An 11,376-nucleotide genomic window follows, 5' to 3' on the forward strand; every position below is an offset into this window, starting at 1 on the left:
AATATACTACATGAAGTCCAGATACTTCCCTTATGGCACCAACCAACTCGGTTCAATATCATTCTCTTCCTAGGAATGAGAACCCTCACGGACTGGCTACCGCTGTTGGACTCCATTACCTAACCATATAGTCATCCACATATTGTTGGGGCGGATGCTCTCATAACCCCTCACGACTCTTGGCTGCTCCTTGGATGTCCATGGGCCCAAACCCTAACATATGCAACCCTACCATTGTATGATCAACAATGAACCACTAAATCTCTGCATGGACTAGTTACCGTTGTAGGATGAAACAGAGTCATATCACTATTATCACGGGTCATTCGGCTTCAATTCCTCTACCGAAAGGGTAGTAGCATGTATGGGTACCTAGCCATGCAATCTAAACTCCCTAGGTATGTCATCCAACAATTATGATAATGCTGGGGGCATCAGTAAGCATGTGTCCCATACCACAACCCACTAATATACCAAGCAATGGATACCCAAATGGATACACTTCCATCATAACTACATCACATCACCAAACATTATAACATTATCATGCATTATATATCATAAGGTAATAAAATACATGTAAACATCATTTACAACATACATTCAGCTACTAATCATTGATTTATACAATTACAAGAAGTTATAAGAACAATGATATATATAAGAGTTAAATAGTTCATCATAAAGCATACTATCGCATATATATAAGAATATGTCCTTGCCTGTAAATATGTAAAAAACTTACTAAAATGCAAGTAGACTTCACCCACAACACTTCCAGCAAACTCAGAGATCACCTAATTACAGAGTTGTAAAAATACATTAAAGACATGAGTCAAATCAGAGCAAAGATAAACTTCATAGAGCTACTGTGACCCAGCTGGTCGCTTGGGCCAGTTGGTTAGGCAATTGACAGCCATAAGTGACCGCCCCTGTTCTAGACTGCTTTTAAGTCCGAAATTTTGACTTTTGATCTTCTAATTTTAATCCAATTTTGGGAAGATCTATATCTGAATTTCATCCTTAAACAACCTACAACCCAAGCACGAAACAAAACTCTAAAAATTCTAATGATTTAATATTCAAATCTTCTCCTTCAATCAGATCTATCCTTTATTTAGATGTAGGGATCCGTTTTTGATCAAGATCTAATCAAATTCACTGATGGGGAATAGAATCAACACAAATAACTCACCACCAACCCAAGGGGAATAGATCTACATCATTCCAAGAGATGAGGAAAGAAAATAGAGTGTGGGGATCACTTACCTCCACCTAATTCGCAAAACGGACGAAGGATTGGATCTACTTTGCAAACCACACTTCTCTCACCTTCCAACACATGTTCTCCGCCTCCTAACCGTCCATAGCAGCAATCCCGAGTATAATAATGAGTAATAAGTTCGGGGTTTGCTATATATATGGGTCTAAGGGCAAATTAGGGTTAAAACCTCGCAAGTAGACCTGACGGTTGCTTGGGGTGGTTGATTGGCCAATCAACCATCTTAAGCAACCGCCCCCTAGTACTTTTCAGTACTTTGGTGCTTTGCTCAAGGGGTTGATCCCCAACTCACACCTAAACCCTAAACAACATGTGGGGGAGTTCTTACCTCGATTTTGGACATCTTCAAATACATCTTGACTCCAACTAGTGATCCACTTTCTCAGTTCATCAGGGTTTTTTATCAATAGAATCCAGATCCATGGACTCAGGGTATGGATCATGGACGTCAATTCGGATATTCCACAACTTATTCTGGTTAGACCTTCGGGTTATCGGACCTGCAATACAGATCCTAGGTTAGAATTGCGAACCCAAAGATCTATCCAAAAGGTGGAATTAACATTACATTGTTTTTAGCCACCTTTGTTTTGAGAGTTGGGAGAAAAACTGATGTGAACGAGGTTTTAGGGTTTGGTAGGTCCACTTAAGGATTCTCTTCCTGAGAATCAGCAATCTTCTAGGGTTTGTAACACCCTACTGTTGAAGGTATTGGGCTGATTTTGTGTTGCTAGGTTGGACAAGGGTTAGGATTAGCTTTGGCAAGGCTTAGGAGTCTAGTTGAATATTTGAAGAATCAAGTCTGAAAACCTTGATGCTCTATTATTTTATAGTTGAATATTTGAGTTAGGGTTTGATATGAATAAGGGCTTTTAGGGGAATGACTAGGGTTAGGATTATTATGAAATTCCACTCATTTCTTAACCCATGGTTTGAGGACCGCGAACCCAGAGCTCGAATAGATGACAACTATGGACCATTCGAGTCGAGCCCATAAGTTTGGAAATGGACTTCGTGGTAGTGGATGACCCTATAGATGACTTGACCAATCTCTTAGCATTCAACGGAAGAGAGAAGGTCAATAATGAAGGCTTTAAAAGCAGATTTTGGCACGTCCGAAAACTGACGGAAGAAGACTCAAATGTCAAGGTAAATATACAAATGTGTAGGCCTTAGAAAAACCATTCAAACCAAATGGAAATCACCGGAATCGGCCCCTGATTAAGGGGTATTCAAGGGCTGGTTGACCGGGTTGGTTCGATCGCCCCTTGCCCAGTTCAGGGTAAAATGGGAAATTCAGGATTTAAAAACCCTATTTTATGTTTCCATTCCTCATAAACACATTCTTTATGCTAGAGAGGTGCTGAGGGCCTAGGAGAGGAGAAACCAAGAGATTGGGTGATTCCTTTACGTGTGGTGACTTATTTAAGCCTGGATCGTCTCAATAACGCTTAGAAAGGTGAGTGTTTTTGAAAACCCTCTTCTCTAACCTAGTTTTGATGGTATTTATTATCAATGAATGCTAGGTTTTGGTTGTTGGAGTTGTTGGTTGTATTGAATGCTCCGCCTTGTGTCTCTTTTTGTCTCCTAACGTCTTTGAGAGTTGGATATGCAAATCTTTGCATTCAAAACAGATTCGAAACTTTCTCAGACGTCCATGGGCAGACACGGAGAGCCAAATTTGAGGCTTTTCATTTGAGACCTAAGTGGGAGGTTTAGATGATACTTTGGAGACCCTAATACTATTAATTGGAAGACCCCAAAGTCCTCGAAACCGAAATCGAGGTTTTTGGTCATGACCAGTCTGGCGGGAGGGTTGACTGGCCAGTCAACGGGCCCTATAAACCTATCCAACTGGCCATGCTCGGAATGTGTGTTTTGGCCCTCTTTTGACCCCCGATCGATTCCCAGTTGTTACTCACTCACTTTCTTATGTACGTAGGATTATTTTGGGTCTAATTGCACTCTCCTTGGTGAACTTTTTGGGACTTTGAAGAACATTATTAACTTGAAAAGATGAGGAAAACACTTAACCATATCTTGTGTAATTGTTGGTGTTATTTGAATCTTCATTTATATTGCTATCGTGTACTCTATTATAAATTGTGTGTGACTTTGCACGAATAGAAGGTAATGTCATTCTATGTTTGTTTTTACTTTCAAATTTCATAAATTGTGATATGAGAATGATGTGAATGTGTGAATTTGATGGTGAGACTTTGTCTTCTTGTACGCATATGCCAACTAGGGTTGTGGGTTCGTCCATTACCTTGGTGACTCTATATACATATGCATTTAGACTTAAGTACATGGATACTAGGTGTCTAGTTGTGTTGGCTATGTAAGATCGACATTTACTCTTTTATTAGAAAAGCAACCCATCTACTTCTTCCTAACCTGCCAGCATGTCCCACAACTTCAACCATCTACAGAGTTCACGCCATATCACAGTGCCAAGCTGTCTTCCACGGCAGTTGAATCCCGCTAGTATTGAACTGGGTTTGGGAATTTTCCGAGCTATACATGTACCTTTGATCTGCATAAACTTCCATCACCACCACCACCTCGAGAACTACCTCGTGCAACTTCAACTTCCTGTTGCTTCCACCACCACTACCATCGCCAGTGCTAGTGCCACCAGAAAATTTAATTCTTTAATAGGCATTCCATACTTGGTCATGTTTTCTCAAAGTAGGGAAACACCAAAACAACCCCCCCCCCCGGAAAAAAAAAAAGAAGAAAGAAGAATAAAAATATTAGGACCTAAGAATGCTAATCAAGACCACTAATGTTGCCATACACACCCTTAGTTTCCGTTGTTGATTGTTAGGGGCATTTAGTCCCTGGTAGAGAAATATTCATTTGCAATTTTGCTTTGCGAACGGCCAAGATTAAACCATGACTTCCTGTTTGATAATAACCGTTGAATTTAAACATGTGAGGTTTGAGTTGTTTTAAGTGAATTAACCGGTAGGTAGACTGGTTCGGCTCATTTCCGTTTCAAACCAAACCAGCTCAAAATGATGGAACCGACGCATTTTGAAATGCCAAATTGAGTGAAGCTTCCCACTTCTTTTTCATTCTCTGAGCTGCTTAATCTTGGAGGAGAGAGAGAGTCTGTGAACGAGATTGAAGGTGTAAGCAACTCTGAGCTCCGATAAGGTTTCTCCGATGACCAAACTAATTACCAGGTTTCAAATCGTTCAAAAGAGGGAAAAACAGAGAGAGAGCTGCGTCTTCTGCATCCAATCTCGTTCGTCTTCTTCATTCTCAACCCTAAAAATTCCAAGAGAGAGAGAGCTGTGTAGGAGATGGCAACGACGTGTCTCTCTTCAACCTTTGGCTTCAACGGAAGTGAACGAATGATTTTGCTTGAGCGTACACAGAGAGGTGGCTTCCTGCATTTCGTGTTTTGCTACTTGCTTCCTTGGTAACCTGTAAAACCTTCAATGTGGCTACTGTTTTCTCTCCGCCATTTGGTGCTCTTTGTTGTTGTTCTTGTTGTGATTGTAATGGAAGTAACAGGTACTCTTAAATTTATTTTCAGGGGTAAGAGACTGATGGAACAGTTTCTGATGTAGAAATTGATTCTGGTTTCACGTAACACGTGAGAAAATTGTGGGTTCTCTCTTGTGCAGCAAGAATGTTGTTTCTGGGGAGACTTCTATGGTCAATGGTTCTGTTTGGGCTTCTCGGTATGGCAGAGCTTAGCTCTGTGAATGCCATGCCTTGACGGATTCTTTTGGATACAGATGTTGATACTGATGATTTCTTTGTACTCTTGTATCTGTTGAAGCTATTTCAATTGCAGGTTTTGCTTCTCTGTTTTCTCAAATTAAATTTCTTCCTTGATAAAGTATGGTCTTGCTTCTGCTTCGTATCTCTAATGTGGCTTCTCGGTTGGGAGAATGTGATTTTGTGGGTGTGTTTGGAAATTGTCGGATTGTCTTTTTGGTGAATATACGTAGTCAAATTTTAAGTGCTTCTTCTTGTGCCTTTATAGGTCTCTTTCTCAGGATTTTTTTTTTCATGGAACTGCAACATGATATGTTACATTGCTATAGGCTGTTACTATCAATGCCAAATCATGGAATGATGCTGGGCATGCTGTGAATCAAGTGTGCAACCTTCTCTATATGATGGGTCAGGACAACATTCAGGTTGGAGTTGGAGGTGATGGTATTATATTAGAAGATGGCACCATATCTCCAAACGTTGGTGGATATCTTCCTATAATTGAACAGGTGCTGGACTATTGCCTACAACTGGTTGAATCCATACTGCTTATGACATTTGTCAAATCATTTCTAGGGAATTTTTAGCCAACTCTCCTGCAACTAAGTTAATATATTATCATAACAGTCTTAGAGAGATGTAATCTCATTTCCTACAAGATTATGCTGTTGGAACCTTGGTTTTGAAGCTTTGTTCCCCTCTAGGCAGTCAATTACTCTGATGTTGAAAATATTTACAGGGAAACTCAACAGCAGGAGCTTGTAGGTATAGATAATCTATACCTGTAGGGCGGTATGGGGGACGGTTGGATATTGCAACAAATTATGGGGTACCAAGATGATTTCTTCCACAGGTATCAAGCTTTTCCTCCTCAAATGGCTTCCTATGCAGGATAACCCGACATAAATAATTTTTCATTCTTGATGCATGTGTCTTGTTAATTTCTGTTTTTTAATTGTTTGTCTCATCTGGTCATTGTTATGAACTGTAGATAACATTACACCATCCAATCCTTTGATCTGATTTTAGTTCTCTCTATCTTTGATTTGCTTCATTTGTTACCTATTCTAATTTTCGCGTCTCCAAAATTATGCGTACTTCATTTTTATTGTGGGGTTAACCTTCCCAAACATCTTTCTACATGTTCCGAATTGCAGAGTTATTTTGGCAGCCATATCAAATTTAAGACTGTGTCAGTTCTATTTAATTTTACTGTTGAAAGCAGAGTATATTTTGGCATGGAGATCATGGTGTGAAAAGTGTTGCCAAAACCATAGGTGCATACTAAAATAGAATGTAGAATGAAGGTGAAATCAGGGAAGATTTATACAAATATGCTGCATCGCTCATAAGTACATGAAGTGTGAATTGGCCAATGCTAGTGGTAAAACTAATAAGTTCGAACAAAGAATAAGTCTGACATGCATAATGGACTGAAAGATGCATCATCAGTCATCAGGTGAGTTTATATAAGGAAATATAGATGCTCAACTGGAATGGCTGAGGAAACACAGTGTAAATCGAGTTCAAAATATTTGGGCATGTACAGAGACATATAATGATACCTGTGACAACATGCTAGGTTCAGGTCCAAAGTCGTTGGAAGCATGAGTGATGATGATTTAGGTTGTTAGAACTGTTGGAACAGTAGCTGTTAACATGTCTCTGGATAGAATGGAATGCTGTACCTCACTGTGTGTTGCAAATCTTAATGTAGTTGGATGGTCATCATATTTAACCAATACCAGTTTGTTTGACACTATTGAGAACTAGTTGTTGCATGCTTTATGCTAGCTAATATCGAAATAGAAACAGTTATTTCCATAATCTAGCTCCAGTAAGAACTGTATCTTTCCTGATTTCAAAAGATATGCTACTTGCTACTTGCTAGCTAAAATAAAGATATTGTTGAGCTAGCATTTGATTCTCTTCTTCTGCATTTTATGAGGACAGCCTTGTTCTCTGCTTCTCTTGTTTTGTGCTATTGCCACTTTTTTCTAATATTTTTTAAATCGGGGAGACGGGAGATATTTCCCTCCTTGCCAGTGGCAGAGCCACATTGGGGCCGGATAGCCCCCCGCCGGATTTTTTAAATTTTGGATTTGTCCTACATTTTCTCCTTGTTTGTCTCACTTCACATGTGAAATACCTCTATTTCCCCCCCCCCCCCAAACAAATAAATAAATAAAAGTTCAAGATAAAGATGATGGGTATAGATGTCATTCTTAATCATTATCTGATGGTTACCATTAATCTCCCAGTTTTAAGGAATAAAAAAATTAAATGCTAATTAAAAATTAACTCACGATCTATGAATTTCTTCCTATTTATTCTCTCATATTTTCATTCCTATTTATTCTCTCTTAATCTCCTTTTTTATTTCCTATTTTTTCTCTCTTTTTTATGTCACACGTCTCACAAAACATTAGAGTAGTTAGTTGACACTGGAGTCTTCCTAAATCTTCTCCACAATTATCAGGTATTCAGTCTCTTTTTTTCAAATTATTCCTCTCTCTTGCTCAGGATTTTTCTAGTATTCTTTTCAGAAAGCATAATTGAATTTTTCTTTTATTTCGTTGTTTTTTCTTTCTCCTAGAATTTCAATTCTACTAGTAGCAATTTAAATCTCGTTAAAGTTTAGCCATTGATTTTATCAAATCTAATCATAATAATTGATTTTTTTTTAATCCCTAAGCTTTTTCCTAAAAATTTTATTCCTATTAATAGAAATTTAAATCTCATTTAAAAGTTCAGCCATCAATTTATGAGATCTAATCGTAATCATTTTATTTTATTTTTGAATCCCTAAACTTTCGATTCCTACGAATAGCATTTAAATTTTAATTTAAATTTTTATTAGTTGGATGTTTAGAATTTCAGCTTAATATTATTAGATGTAATCATAATCATTGACTTTTTTTTAACTTAATTTATGGAAATTGATTGTTTTCCCCATATTTAGTTAATAGACTTCAAATCTGTCTTTTTTCCTACAATTTCTCCCACAATTTCTTTCCCACATTTTTCTTTCATGATTTTTAAAAGTTTTTCTTCCACAATTTTAGCCCCTGTGCTTTGTTTCAATATATTTTTTATAATTTACATATAATTGTGTTATTTATATTTTAGTCCTCATATTAATTTACCTAAATTTTTAATGTGGACCCCACATCCGAATATAATAAAATAATTTATAGGTGAGGCCCACAATGGGTCCCACATTGACCTACATAATATATATGGTGAAAAGACATTAGTGCTCATCCTACGAAGAGGTGATCTAGACTTATTGTTCGGTCCCCCCAATGTTCAATCTTGGCTCCGCCCCTGCTCCTTGCCTAACCCACTGCTCAAGAAGTTCTGTTTGACACAATATCCAAGGGGCTCCTAACTCTATTGTTGATTGGGACACATACTAACATTGCCATTTTCCTTATGACCAATCCTCATCTTTATGTGATGGGTAGTGGTATGAGGTCAAAAAACCTAACAGGTTGCTGCCCAAAGAATGCCAGCTCCTATTGCACACCTCGCCAGTGTGTGGACCATGGAAATTTGTTTATTGCCTACACTAGAAATCCTAATGCAGAGTTTAGTATATTTCAAGATCCTTTCGCAGCTTACCAGGTAATTAAATTGATTAAAGGAGTTGCTTAGCTAAGTATGTAAATGAATAAACTGAAACAAAAAGATATACAATTATCATTAAAGAAAAGAATGAATAGTCCTTATCTATTGACCATGATTGTAAATACTTGTTATAAGCTGTTTATATATTTCATTTTGGTTGTAGGTTTCCATTCTAGCATCCCAATTACCCTAGTTCCCTTGGATGCAACAAAGACAATCCCCGTAACTGAGAAGTTCTTTTTGGAATTTGAAAAGAGACAGCAACCATATGAGGCACAGTACTGCTTCCAGTCCTTAAAAATGACTCATGATACTTGGTTTGATGACCAATATTATACGGTAACCAATTTATTGGAATTATTAGATAGTTTTATTCATTTGTATTATCTAGACCACCTACATTTTCTTGCTGTAAAATAACATGGCAATGATTATTCCTTTCAGTCAACAAGATGAGCTAATAAATATTGAATGACCTTTTGCAGAGGTACGTCATGTGGGACTCATTTATGTCTGGTGTGGCATTGTCAATCATGCATAACATGCACAAACATGATGGAGAAATGAATTTGCTGAGAAGGAATACATAAACATAACAGTTGTGACTTCAAACAAACCATATGGAGTTTCTGATGGTTCAAATCCATTTTTTGACAAGCGTTTAAAGCCTAAGTTTCATCTTCAAAAGAATGGAGTGCATGGTAGTCAGGTAATGACAGGAATTGAGGATCCATTTTGCCTTGCGGACAATGGAAAAGGAAAAGGGAAATGTGAGGTAGATGTTCCATTCAATTTTTGTTAGATAATTTTGGCTGTTTGCTGGATTGTTTTTAATTTTGATGTATTAATACGGCCATGGTTTCTGATTCACACTTTATGGGCTTGCTCACTATTTGCCACATAGCCCTCGAAGGTAAGCTGTGCAAACTCATCTATTGTACTCAATATTAATGTATTGGGTATAATTCTGTATTATTCAGATGTTTGTCAATTTTCCAATGTTCATAATTGTGATCTTGATTCTTGAGTAGAATTTATAGATCAATGCTTGAGTATCTTTTGGTGCAAGAAACATTTAGGTAGAACTCCAATGCTATTTCTTTCCTGTTCATGTTGATTGAATTTATCATTATCACATCATATTAATTATTTTCCTGAAAATGTTACCCATGTGAACACAATATAACAAGATACGTCTTCAACTTTGCTTAAACATTGTATTCTCTTGTTAAGTTGGATCTGAAATGATAAATTTCCTCAGTATATTATTTTTCGGCTTAAGGTTACCTATGAAAAGATCCTTGTCTCATTTTGATCAAGTGTCATTAGGTCTCCTGGGCAGGATACCAAGGAAAGTCCTAAGCACGTGCATGCCCTGCTGTTGTGGCTCAAGCATATGCTTTTTGTGCCTGTGTCCTTAGTTTCATCTAGATTGTAGTTGGTCTGCCGAAGCACTTCAAGACATGGCTCTGAAGGAAGAGTGTCTTTGTTGTCATGTAATTCAACAATGAAAGGATCTTGAATGCAAATGTATCTGGTCCTGAGCAAGTGTCTTTGTTCTACTTACAGGCATTCCCAAGCTACCTGAATGAAAAGCTATCAGAATTGTCAGTTGGGAGCACCCATGAAGAGACTGATGTCCACAACCCAAAACTGAAAAGACATCAAACGTACCTAAGACCTCTAGAATGACTCCAGTTAAAGCTTTTGCGGCACCAAAGAGATGGGAAGAGACACCAAAGACAACTCAAATTCGTCCAACTTATGAATCGGTAAGATAGCATCTATTTTATAAGTTGCTAAAATAATACCTGTAAACTATGAAAATTAAAGCAAGTACAACCTCAAAGATGTGGTCTGCTTTTCTCAGGTTTATTCTATGAAGCAAAGGGCCTCCATGAAGAAGCTCTGAGAGCAAATTCCTCTGCTTGGTAAAACCTCAGGCTGCTCTGCGAAGCTGCTGGTGATGCATTAGGAGCAGAAGAAGCTGCTCATTTCCAGATTGCAGCTTTTGTCCAAGATATTGAAGCTGTGGAACCTTCAGATCACAACCACTCCATATATACTAAACTTTGTAATCATCCATTGTATATTCCTAGTTGAGTCCTCCACTTTCAATGTATAGTCCAAGATACTGAACCGGATGAACTCTCAGATTACTTCTTCTTTTGTTGTTAAATACATTAGTCTAACTAAACCATCTGGTTCTCTTGCTTTTAGACTGTCTTCACATTTGATCTTCTCCTAGCACTTCTACTGATTTATAGATTTCAGCTTTGTAAATATAGAACTTGGTCCAGTAAAAAAGAAGATGAAATTCAATACATTTAGGAAGCAAATGGGGCTGACCAGAGACCTACCATATGATAAGCAAATGCATGTATAGCATCGGTGCATGAACAGAACATGGACTTTGGCAATGCTTGGGTGCCTTCCACACATGGAAGCACTAGAGGAAGAAGAAATTGAACTCATGAAGGGTTTCTTTATCTTTTAACCTCTTGGATTTGGTGGGTGAGTGAGTCTCTCATTCTATGGTGTATTCAAAAGCAACTTCTATTGACCCAAAAAAAAACAGGGTAACTTCTATTCAGGTTCAGTTATACATGGAAAGCACTGAAATTCAATTTGCCACTTTGGAACATTCCTGAAAATTCCATTACAGAAGCACCGTTGGTTGGGTTGGCCGGAGTGTTGGTTAATTAGGTTTTGCTTTTCATAGAAAAATT

General features: G+C 37.8%; 1 pseudogene across 1 annotated transcript in view; it reads left to right on the forward strand.

Moving 5' to 3' along the window:
- Positions 1-11,024, forward strand: part of LOC149001242 (disease resistance protein L6-like) — a 50,837-nt pseudogene extending 39,813 nt beyond the window's left edge. The window contains exons 7-12 of the transcript XR_016170632.1: positions 5,347-5,526; positions 5,757-5,870; positions 8,811-8,986; positions 9,133-9,422; positions 10,217-10,419; positions 10,518-11,024. The product of XR_016170632.1 is annotated as a disease resistance protein L6-like (transcript). The remainder of the gene's footprint in view (positions 1-5,346; positions 5,527-5,756; positions 5,871-8,810; positions 8,987-9,132; positions 9,423-10,216; positions 10,420-10,517) is intronic.
- Positions 11,025-11,376: the final 352 nt, after the last annotated feature.

The sequence above is a fragment of the Hakea prostrata genome, chromosome 11, assembly GCF_041222555.1.
Source record: "Hakea prostrata isolate BN-2017 chromosome 11, UWA_Hpros_2, whole genome shotgun sequence".
NCBI lineage: Eukaryota > Viridiplantae > Streptophyta > Magnoliopsida > Proteales > Proteaceae > Hakea > Hakea prostrata.